Raw genomic sequence first — 12,947 nt, 5'->3', positions numbered from 1 at the left:
CATCATCGTCTATATCTCTCTTTACCCCTTTCCCCGACTCACGGTCTGAATAAGGGTCTCGAGCCGAAACGTCACCCACTCCTTTTCTCCAGAGATGATGTCTGACCCACTGAGTTGCTCCAGCTTTTTGTGTCTTTCTTCATCTCCTCTGCCTGCATGTGGTCCATATCCCTCCTTTTCCTGCGTGTCCTACTTACAAGCCTCTTAAACACCACTATTGTATCTGCCCCTACCACCTCCAAACTTGCCCCTTGCATCTCCTTCATGCTTCGCCCCTCTCACCTTATAGCTATGCCGCATAATCTTTTGCAGTTCCACCTTGCTGGACTTGTCCTGGACTTCCCCAACATCGGGAACAATCTTCCAGCATCTAGCCTGTCCAACCCCTTAAGAATTTTGTAAGTTTCTATAAGATCCCCTCTCAATCTCCTAAATTCTAGAGAGTATAAACCAAGTCTATCCAGTCTTTCTTCACAAGACAGTCCTGACATCCCAGGAATCAGTCTGGTGAACCGTCTCTGCACTCCCTCTATGGCAATAATGTCCTTCCTCAGATTTGGAGACCAAAACTGTACGCAATACTCCAGATGTGGTCTCACCAAGACACTGTACAACTGCAGTAGAACCTCCCTGCTCCTATACCCAAATCCTTTTGCTATGAACATATGTAGCCATTTACTACAAAACAGATAAGTGTGTCCATACACCATGATATAAATATATACTCACATGAATAAATAAACTGATAAAGTGCAAATAACAGATAATGGGTTATTAATAATCAGAGTTTTGTCCGAACCAGGTTTAATAGCCTGATGGCTGTGGGGAAGTAGCTATTCCTGAACCTGGTTGTTGCAGTCTTCAGGTTCCTGTACCTTCTACCTGAAGGTACAGGAGATGAGTGCGTGGCCAGGATGGTGTGGGTCTTTGATGATACTGCCAGCCTTTTTGAGGCAGCGACTGCGATAAATCCCCTCGATGGAAGGAAGGTCAGAGCCGATGATGGACTGGGCAGTGTTTACTACTTTTTGTAGTCTTTTCCTCTCCAGGGCGCTCAAATTGCCGAACCAAGCCACGATGCAATGGTCAGCATGCTCTCTACTGTGCACCTGTAGAAGTTAGAGAGAGTCCTCCTTGACAAACCGACTCTCCGTAATCTTCTCAGGAAGTAGAGGCGCTGATGAGCTTTCTTGATAATTGCGTAGTGTTCTCGGACCAGGAAAGATCTTCAGAGATGTGCATGCCCAGGAATTTGAAGCTCTTGACCCTTTCAACCATCGACCCGTTGATATAAATGGGGTTGTGGGTCCCCATCCTACTTCTTCCAAAGTCCACAATCAGTTCCTTGGTTTTGCTGGTGTTGAGAGCCAGGTTATTGCGCTGGCACCATATGGACAGTTGCTCGATCTTTCTTCTATACTCAGACTCATCCCCATCAGTGATACGTCCCACAACAGTGGTGTCGTCAGCGAACTTGATGATGGAGTTCGCACTGTGACTGGCTACGCAGTCATGAATATAGAGTGAGTACAGCAGGGGGCTGAGCATGCAGCCTTGAGGTGCTCCCGTGCTGATTGTTATCGAGGCTGACACATTTCCACCAATACGAACAGACTGTGGTCTGTGAATGAGGAAGTCAAGGATCCAATTGCAGAGGGATGCGCAGAGACCCAGATCTGCGAGTTTGGTAACCAGCTTGGAGGGGATGATTGTGTTAAATGCCGAGCTGTAATCCAGATTAATTGTCGGTTAATTGGCTTTGGTAAAATTGTAAATTGTCCCTAGCGTGTGTAGGATAGCGCTAGTGTACGGGGGTCGCTGGTCGGTGCGGACTCAGTGGGCCGAAGGGACTGCTTCCGCGCTTTATCTCTGAAGTCTGGAGTCTAAGTCCAGTTATAGAAGTCTCTGAGGGTTGAAGGAAAATGATCTGTGAGTTCACTGGGACGCGGGCTGGCGGAAGAGAAAGAAAGTTGAGAAAGAGAGAAAACCCACGCGGTCATGGGGAGAACATACAAACTCGGTGAATATTTATGCTCCTCAATTTTTGAATGAAATATTTAATACAATTCCAAACTCAGGTCAGCATAATCTGATAGTTATACAAAAAAGCTGGAGAAACTCAGCGGGTGCAGCAGCATCTATGGAGCGAAGGAAATATGCAACGTTTCGGGCCGAAACCCTTCTTTATCCACAGCATAATCTGATAATTGGGGGAAATTTAAATTGTGTATTAGATCAATACATGGATAAATCTTCACTTCAAAGGAAAAGTTCATCAAAACCAAGTGACCTTTTAAACACCCATATAAACAATACAAACATAAGGGACGTATGGTGGATCGCCAATCCTTCTGGAAGAAAATACTCTTTCTATTCAGGTTCATAAAGTTTATACACAAATTGAACATTTCTTGGTTGACGCCAAACTTATCCCTTGTACCTACAATCCAAAATATCATAACATTATTATTTCGGATCACTGTCCCCTCACTTTTTCTGTAAAACTGGAAGGAATGACTAACCAACAGCCGTGCTGGAGATTTAATCCACAAATACTAGTTGAGGCAAGTTGTTGTGGCTATCTGAAGCTACAGATGAAAACATTTTTAGAGACAAACGACACCCCTGGTATTTCTCCAGCCTTGCTGTGGGGAACTTTTAAAGCCTACTAGACAAAGTGCAGACCCGTTGGGTCTGCTCCCCAAATGGTGTGATCCCCCAACCCAATATTCCACCATGCACCCGTCTCCTCCAACGGAACTGAAGCCGTTCCCAAATGTAAGATTCCAGCACTCCCCTGCCTCCCTCAGTAGTGGATTAAAAATAAATTCCAATTGCACCTCCCTGCCTGCTGCAGCAATGAAAAGTTCAGAGTGTTCCTGTCTTGCAACTTTGTTTTGAAGTGTGTTGGAAGCTGATAGGAAGGAGCAGCCGTCAACGAATCAAAAGGCAGAAAGGCAGCCGGACGCCGGACGGCAGGCGGCAGCCACACAGTTTTAATATATAATAGATGTTAGAGGCTGTATTATCGCATACCAAGCATCTCAAAACAAATAAGACTGAACTGGAATTAGAAAAACAGATAAAACAGTTAGACCTAGAAAATGCGGCTGATCCATCCATTGCAAAACACAATAAGATAGCTGCACTTAAATTCAAATTAAACCAGATTCTCTCAGCAAGAATTATTAGGGTAATTCAATATACTAAACAAAAAAAATTGAATTTGGTGATAAACCACATAAACTACTAGCACACCAACTTTGCAAATTAGAGAATGATCGTACTATACACAAAATTAGATCAGAAAAAGGAGATTTGCTTACACTGCCGAAAGATATCAATGAAAGATTTTTACAATTCTACCAAACATTATATTCATCAAAAACAACAGTCGATTCTGCAAAGATGAAAAGCTTTCTTGAGAATTGCAATCTCCTATCTCTTTAATGAGGGGGAACGGGATGAATTAGGCGCAGAGATAACCACAAAGGACATTGTAGAGACTATTATATCATTGAAAAGTGGAAACACTTCCTGGCCCGGATGGGCTTAATAACGAATTTTATTAAAAAATGTAATGATTTAATCTCTCCACGCTTACAAGCCCTTTACATTCAAGCATTTAAAGAATAGACTTTACCACAAACTCTTGCTGAATCAACTATTGCATTCATTCCAAAAAAAAAGATAAAAAATCTCGAGGAGCCTGGATCCTATAGGGCAATAGCTCTTTTAAATACTGATCAGAGATACTAGCTAAGACTTTGGCTCGTAGATTAAGCCTAGTTATCGGTAAATTAATACATCCAGATCAAACTGGGTTTATACCCAAACGACACTCGTTTTATAATTTGTGACGTTTGTTTAATATAATATATTCACAGAGAATGCCAAACAAAGATCTAATAATTATTTCACTGGATGCAGAAAAGGCTTTCGACCAAGTGGAATGGTCTTATCTTTTTACAGTGTTGGAAAAATTCCAATTGGGAGAAAACTCTACTTTATGGGTGAAGCTTTTATATACTAATCTGACAGCTAGAATATTGACAAATCAAATGCTTTCACCTAAATTTTACTTATCTAGGGGTAACAGACAAGAATGTGCTCTCTCCCCGATGTTATTTGCTTTAGCCATAGAACCTCTTGCCGAGAGTATTAGGTCCCATTCAGGCATCTATGGATATAACACCAAATATACCTCCAATAAAATGTAGTTATATGCAGATGATGTACATTACTAACCCCCAAGTTAGTATTCCAAATGTTTTAAACATTATAGAACAATTTAGTTCTTTTTCTAGATACAGAATTATTTGGAATTAAAGTGAAACCATGCCAATAAAAGACCAAGACCCTTTTCAACTCCAACAATTTCCTTTCAGAATTGTTACTGAAAAGTTTCGATATCTTGGAATTTACGTGACTAGAAATTACTCCTCTTTGTTTGAAACAAACTTCCCACCATTAATTACTAAACTGTATACCTATATTCAATTCTAGAAAACACTTCCTATCTCCCTTATTGGTAGATTAAATGCCATAAAGATGATCTTCCTTCCGCAACTTTTATACTTATTCCAATCAATATCGATATATCTCCCTAAAAGCTTTTTTAAAAACATTGACTATTGTTACTAACTTTATTTGGGGCTACAAACCCCACCGAATACATAAAAGACATTTGTGCAAACCCAAAGAAAATGGTGGATAAATTCTACCTAACTTTCTTTTTTACTACTGGGCAACTCAATATTAAATATATAACTTTTTGGCTGGACGATACATGTTGTAAAGGAGCTTAGTCTGACGCACTGTAGCCTTTACTAGAGCCTTTATTATAGCACATGGCACACATGTCCCAGCACTGGCTGCATCCAGCCTTCAGGCGTACCAGGACAAAATGGGAGGAAGAAAGGGGAGGAGATCATAGTTATACTGATATGATGGGGCGTGTTAATGGTGATGAGGTAGCTACATTATAGGTTGCATGCATAAACCATCTACACATGTCAACATGTAAACTGATTAAAAATGGAGAGGGAAGATTGTTTGCCTTTCTGCATAGGCTCGATTCTCCTATCTCCAATACATCTGAATAAGTCAACATATGAGCAAAATCCGATAATACATACTACTATCCGTATCTGGAAACAGCTGAAACTCAGTCTAAAATTGAGAAACATGTCTCCCCTTCTTCCTATTGCAAATAATCCCTTGTTTAAACCGTCTACTTTAGATAAGGTGTTTGCTCAATGGAAGGATCAGGGAATCAATACTGTGGGAGACCTCTATAAGAAGGGGACTCTCTCCTCTTTTCAAGAACTGCAGGAGAAATATGACTTGAATGCCAATAATTTTTTTAGATATCTCCAACTCCGAGATTACGTGAAAACATATACAGAAGACTGCTCTCTTATGGGTCCAGATATATTGTACGAATGTTTGAATAGACATGCCGATACAAGTAAGTTGATATCTTACATTTATAACACTCTTCTAAATATTGACACTCCACCTTCTGAGATTTATAGGCCAGCATGGGAGGACGAGTTGGGTTTACCCATTTCGAAAGATATATGTGATGAAAGCCTACAATACATACATTACTGTTCTTTAAATGCCAGGCACTGCCTGATATAACTTAAAGTATTGCATAGGTTATACTATTCAAAGGCCAAACTGAACAAGATCTTCCCAACTGTCTCTCCTCTTTGTGATAAATGTCGCTTTCAAAAAGCCACCCTAACATACTTTTGTATCCTGCATAAAAATACAAAATTTCTGGACAGGAATATTCAATATTATTTCTAAAACACTTAAAACTCAATTGGAGCCAGATCCAAAACTAATAATATTAGGAATGTCAGAGGGCTGCCCTAATCTAACGATATTTCAAAGACGCTTCCTTGACTACGGTTTAATAACTGCGAAAAAACTTATACTTAAATTCTGGAAAAAGATAACAGTCCCCACAGTGAAGATGTGGATCACAGAAATGACCGAGACACTACATCTAGAAACAATAAGGCTTGACTGACAAACCATATCAATTTTCAAAAATATGGTCTCCTTTTATTGAATTTTTTCAACAACATAATGGTTGAACACAAACTCAAAACCGATGGTAGGGTCGGGTGAGCGGGCATATGGAAGGGTAGTTGGATATATCTCCGCTTCTTTTACACCTTTGTTAGTTCCGGGGCGGGGGGGGGATTCTCTTGCTTTTCTTTAAATCTTTTCTATTCTTTTTTGTTTCTTCTTTCTTTCCCTTTTTTTCCTTTTTCATTTCTTCCTATCTAGTTATTAGTTCATAAAATGTTAAAACTGAAGCAGTCCCAAAATTGTATAACTGTTATGTCGATGATTTTCTTTTTGTACAATTGCTTCTAACAAAAATAAAATTAAAAAAATCAATAAATATAAAAATAAAATAATGTACAAACTGCGCAGAGACAGCACCCATAGCCAGGATCAAACCTGGATCTCTGGTACTGTAAGGCAGCAACTCTACCGCTGCGCCATTGTGCCGCCCTGTGTTGTAGCAAAGATGCTATCAAGCTGGAAAGGGTGCAGAGAAGATGTTGCCAGGGCTCGAGGGACTGAGCTTTAGGGAGAGGTTGAGCAGGCTGTGACGGAGTTATTTTATAGAGGTGTACAAAATCATGAGAGGAACAGATTGGGTAGATGTGCAGAATCTCTTCTGCTGCCCATGCCTTCAGTAGGGGACTTTGCATCAGCTCCACCTAACCAGAGCACCCGCCTGACTCACCACCCACACCAAATCCTGGCCAAGGTGAGGGGTCCTCACCTACAAAGCCCTCCACCAAGATTCAGGTTGACAAAAATGTCTCCTCTCCATCCAAAGTCCTCAGTTTTGGGGGCAGCTCCCAGGCTCTGGAACTCGCTCCCCCAACTGATCCGTAATTCCGTGTCCGTCACCATCTTCCAGTCCAGACTCAAAACCCATCTCTTCACCTCTGCCTATCCTTAGCTCCACGTCCCCCTCCCTTTTCATCTGTGCATTAATTGCCTCATACTGTGTTTTGTATTGAATTCTGCATTTACCTTGTGTACTAGTCATGTCTCTACTATTTATTTCATTCCCCTTACATGTTTTTCCTCTACCTGCTAAATTTTTGTAAGGTGTCCTTGAGACTCTTGGAAGGCGCCCATAAATTAAATGTATTATTATTATTATTAGAGTAGGGGAATTGAGAACCAGAGGACATAGGTTCAAGGTGAGGGGGGAAAGATTGAGGTAGATTGAGGCAGTATCCATGGAGTGAAGGAATAGGTGACGTTTCGGGTCGAGACCCTTCGAAGAAGGAATAGGTGACGTTTCGAGTGAAACGTCACCTATTCCTTCACTCCATGGATGCTGCCTCACCCGCTGAGTTTCCTCCAGCATTTTTGTCTATCTTCGATTTTTCCAGCATCTGCAGTTCCTTCTCAAACATAGGAATCTGAGGGGTAACCTTCACACACAAAAGGTGGTGGGCGTATAGAACGAGCTGCCAGAAGAGGTAGTTGAGGCTGGGACTATTGCAAACTTTAAGAAACAATTAGCCAGGTGCATGTATAGGACAGGTTTAGAGGGATGTGGGCCAAACGTCGGCAGGTGGGACTAGTGTGGATGGGGCACGTTGGTCAGTGTGGGCAAGTTGGGCCGAAGGGCCTGTTTCCACACTGTGTCACTCGATGTCAACATGGCCTATTTTTTTAAATCTACTCTGCTACAGCACAATCTGTTGTGACATTTCTTCTCTTTTTTTTAATACACTCTTTTATTGGCATTCCGCAGCAAACACATTTCCATAAAACGGGTTTCAGGTATATGCTACATGTATAAGAAGGAACTGCAGATGCTGGAAAACCGTAGGTAGACAAGCTCAGTCTGAAGAAGGGTTTCGGCCCGAAACGTTGCCTATTTCCTTCACTCCATAGATGCTGCCTCACCCGCTGAGTTTCTCCAGCACTTTTGTCTACCGTCATGCTATATGTATACATCATCCACTTATATTTGTCTTGAATTGCCTCTTTTTGAGATATGTACAAAACAAATATAGAAACAAGAACACAGTAAAAACTATGAACACTTAGGGAGTGATCTTTTCTTAACCGTATAATCAAAAATTTGTAAAAAATAAAGTCTGGCCTAACATAGGGGCGTTACATAGTTAACCCAGTTTTCCCAGCGTGACACAAATAAATCCAGTTTAAAGTTAACATATGCTGTTACTTTCTCCATTTTATAAATATCCATTGTGATGTCCATCCATGCATTTGGAGTTGGACTCTCCTGTGATAACCAGTTCTTTGTGAGAGTTTTTTTACCAGCCACCGTCAATATATTCAGTAAGTATTTGTCTTTTTCCGGTCGGTCTTCAGGTACGAGTCCAAAAAAAACATGGTCTTTCTCTCCTCATTTCTTCTCAAAGCCAGTTTGAATTGGACTTATGAAGGGAGTTGGATTGCCTCCTTTACATGTAAACGGATCCTTTTCACAATGGCAGGCAGTGACTAGTGGGGTACCGCAAGGCTCAGTGCTGGGACCCCAGCTATTTACAATATATATTAATGATCTGGATGAGGGAATTGAAGGCAATATCTCCAAGTTTGCAGATGACACTAAGCTGGGGGGCAGTGTTAGCTGTGAGGAGGATGCTAGGAGACTGCAAGGTGACTTGGATAGGCTGGGTGAGTGGGCAAATGTTTGGCAGATGCAGTATAATGTGGATAAATGTGAGGTTATCCATATTGGTGGCAAAAACAGGAAAGCAGACTATTATCTAAATGGTGGCCGACTAGGAAAAGGGGAGATGCAGCGAGACCTGGGTGTCATGGTACACCAGTCATTGAAAGTAGGCATGCAGGTGCAGCAGGCAGTGAAGAAAGCGAATGGTATGTTAGCTTTCATAGCAACATAATTTGAGTATAGGAGCAGGGGGAGGTTCTACTGCAGTTGTACAGGGTCTTGGTGAGACCACACCTGGAGTATTGCGTACAGTTTTGGTCTCCAAATCTGAGGAAGGACATTATTGCCATAGAGGGAGTGCAGAGAAGGTTCACCAGACTGATTCCTGGGATGTCAGGACTGTCTTATGAAGAAAGACTGGATAGACTTGGTTTATACTCTCTAGAATTTAGGAGATTGAGAGGGGATCTTATAGAAACTTACAAAATTCTTAAGGGGTTGGACAGGCTAGATGCAGGAAGATTGTTCCCGATGTTTGGGAAGTCCAGGACAAGGGGTCACAGCTTAAGGATAAGGGGGAAATCCTTTAAACCCGAGATGAGAAGAACTTTTTTCACACAGAGAGTGGTGAATCTCTGGAACTCTCTGCCGCAGAGGGTAGTCGAGGCCAGTTCATTGGCTATATTTAAGAGGGAGTTAGATGTGGCCCTTGTGGCTAAGGGGATCAGAGGGTATGGGGAGAAGGCAGGTACGGGATGGGATACTGAGTTGGATGATCAGCCATGATCATATTGAATGGCGGTGCAGGCTCGAAGGGCCGAATGGCCTACTCCTGCACCTAATTTCTATGTTTCTATGTTTCTATGTTTGGGACGAGAGCCAAAGAACTACTTGTGAGGTGGGGCCGCATTGTGGGCAGGCAGCCAATCTGCACACAACCAGGGCCCGACAGCAGCCAGACAAATTAATCAGCCGTCACTGTGATAATTAAAGGATAATTGTTTCCCAGGACTCAAACTGAATTCCTCTCCTGCTCACAAGGGAGAGGCGGCACGGTGGCGCAGCGGTAGAGTTGCTGCCTCACAGCGCCATTAAACCCGGGTTCCATTCCGACCACGGGTGCTGTCTGTACGGAGTTTGCACGTTCTCCCCGTGACCTGCGTGGGATTTCTCCGGGTGCTCCTGTTTGGTCTCACATTCCAAAGATGTGCAGGTATGTAGGTTAATTGGCTTCAGTAAAATCGCACACTGTACCTAGTGCATAGGATGCGGATAGAAATGCTGGAGAAACTCAGCGGGTGAGGCAGCATCTGTGGAGCGAAGGAACAGGCGACGTTTCGGGTCGAGACCCTTCGTCAGACCTCTCCACCGGTCCAGCCTCTCCTCCTGTCTTGCACTCACATCTGCCCCCCCCCCCCCCCCCCCCCCTCTCGCTGTTACACCCTGCTCTCCCGCTACCTGGCACTCCTGTTCTTCAGATTAAATGTATTTTTACACATAAATCCCGAATAAAGATAAGAATTTATACACAGTTTTGTACAGGCAGCGCTTCGTTTCGTCGCTTTTTCTTTATAGCGAGTAACCATTGACAAATCCCATGATCCTTGGCGTTTTGGCAAGAAACGTGGTGAGCGCGGTGAGGATTTTCAAATCGCGCGCGCTTTTATTGCTGACGCGAAAAAGGCGGGCCGACTGATTTTGGGCGTCGCATGGCATCGCGCAGTGACGTCATCACGTAACGCCACGCGCTACGCGTACGACGTCAAGACGCCTGCGTGCGACCGCAAGATTTGCGCGCGAAGATTTTGTTCGGTACAAAATTCCAGAGCGCCGCACGTACCGTCCACAACTCCATACCCCTCCGCCCTTCTCAGTGGGACCAGCCCACACGCAGCCACACGATGCCCGTGCTCCTCAATGTGACAACGAGGTCGTGTAATTTGCGTGCCAAGGACACGTAAGTGGGACAGGGCTTTAACTAATGGCCCCAGAACAGAGCTGGTCTCATGGTGGAGAAATGTCAAGGATAGCTACAACGTGGTTAGATCACCCACCTGCCTCCACGTCCAACACATCACCCACCAACATTTCCGTCATCTCCAACATGATCCCACCACCAGTCACATCTTCCCATCCCCGCCCCTTCCCACCCTCCGCAGACACCGTTCCCTCTGTAACTCCTTGATTGGCTCTCCCTTCCCACCCAAACTACCCCCGCCCCAGGTACTTTCCCCTGCAACCACAGGAGATATAACACCTGTCCCTATACCTCCTCCCTCACCTCCATCCAGGGATCCCAGCAGTCCTTCCTGGTGAGACAGAGGTTCACGTACACCTCTACTAACCTCATCTACTGCACCTGGTGTTCCCGATGTGGCCTCCTGTAAATCGGCGAGACCAAGCAGAGACTCTGCGACTGTTTTGCCGAACACCATCGGTTGTGGTTGGATGATTCAGTTGCCTGATAACAGCTGGGAAGGTACTGTCCCCGAATCTGTTGGTGTGCATTTTCACACTTCTATACCGAGTCCCTAATGCCTGCAATTGGCCCATATCCCTCCAAAAATGTCCGATCCACGTCACGGTCCAAGTTTATTTTAAATGTTTAGTTTAGTTTAGAGCTACAGAGTGCAAGCAAGCCTTGAGACTGACCGAGTGTACACTGACCAACGATCACCCCTACACCACTACACACACTAGGGATAATTTACAGAAGATAATTAATCTACAAACCTGGAGCAACTCAGCGGGACAGGCAGTATCTCTGGAGAGAAGGAATGTGTGATGTTTCAGGTCGAGACCCCCCGTCAGACTGAAGAAGGGTCTCGACCTGAAAAGTCACACATTCATTCCTTCTCTCCTGAGATGCTCCCTGTCCACCTGAATTACTTGGGTCTATCTTCAGTTTAAACCAGCATCTGCAGTTCCTTCTTGCACACAATCTACAAACCTGCAGCTCTTTAGAATGTGAGAGGAAACCAGAGCTCCTGAAGAAAACCCACGAGGTCACCGAGAGAACGTACAAACTCCACACAGACAACACCCGTATTCAGAATTGAACCCGAGTCTCTGGGGCTGTAAGGCAGCAACTCTACCACTGCGCCACTGTGCTGCCCGAAATATTATTATACTACTTGCCTCAACTATCTCTACTGGCAGATCTTTCCATACACGTATCACCCACTGGGTGGAAATGTTGCTCCTTAGGTTGCTATTAACTCTTTCCCCTTCTCTAAAACCTAAGTGCTCTGGTTCTTGGTCCCCCTGGGTAATAGACTGTGCATTCACCCTATTTAATCCCCTCATGATCTTATACACCTCTATAAGTTCACCCCCTCAGCCTCCTGCGCTCCAAGGATCAAAGTCCTACCCTGCCCAACCTCTCCCTATAGCTCAGGCCCTCGAGTCCTGGCAACATCCTCGTAAAATTCTAGCTTTTTACGTCAGATTCATTTAATCAGAATCATAGTTATAGAGTTATGCGGCACAGAAATAGGCCCTTCGGCCCACCTTGCGCATGCTGACCAAATCCAATATCAAGCGGGGTCATTTGGCATACGCACTCCGTATGATTCGGTGCAGTAAACATCTTGCTAGCTGCATCTTTACCGGCACATTAGGCGCAACAAGAACAAATAAACATGCTATGAATTAGCAGTTATTCTAAGTTAAGCAGGCTATGACAGTGTAAAAGCAAAGTGCGCAGGTTCAGTGCTGGGGCAGGTGTTTCAGGAGCCGGAGATTGACAGATTCTTCATTAGTGCAGGTGTCAGAGGTTATGGGGAGAAGGCAGGAGAATGGGGTTAGGAAGGAGAGATAGATCAGGCATAATTGAATGGCGGAGTAGACGTGATGGGCCGAATGGCCCGAATGACCTGCAACCTTTTTCCCCATTCCCCTTCTTCCCCATACCCTGCAAGGGCCAGGAAGCGAGCGGGTAAGATCATCTCTGACCCCTCTCACCCTGGCCACAAACTCTTTGAATCACTTCCCTCTGGAAGGCGACTCCGGACTGTCAAAGCTGCCACAGCCAGACATAAAAACAGCTTTTCTTCCACGAGTAGTAGCTCTACTCAATAACCAAAAATCTGTACCTTCCTTTTGCTCTGGTATTTTATGTAATTCACATGTTTAAAATATATTTTATTATTAATGTTTAATGTTTTCTGTTTTATTCTTAATTGTTTACTGTACATCGTGTTGTTACTTTGCGAGCGGAGCACCAAGGCAAATTCCTTGTATGTGT

The 12,947-nt window shown here is 43.8% G+C and overlaps 1 protein-coding gene across 1 annotated transcript in view; it reads right to left on the bottom strand.

Annotated features, from left to right (window-relative positions):
• The window catches only part of garnl3 (GTPase activating Rap/RanGAP domain like 3), a 266,990-nt gene that overhangs the window by 166,479 nt on the left and 87,564 nt on the right, over positions 1-12,947 (bottom strand). The window lies entirely within an intron of this gene.

The sequence above is a fragment of the Leucoraja erinacea genome, chromosome 31, assembly GCF_028641065.1.
Source record: "Leucoraja erinacea ecotype New England chromosome 31, Leri_hhj_1, whole genome shotgun sequence".
In the NCBI taxonomy this organism is placed as follows: Eukaryota; Metazoa; Chordata; class Chondrichthyes; order Rajiformes; family Rajidae; genus Leucoraja; species Leucoraja erinaceus.
The sequence above is the reverse complement of the archived record's forward strand: the minus strand, read 5'-3'. Positions and strand labels throughout refer to the sequence as shown.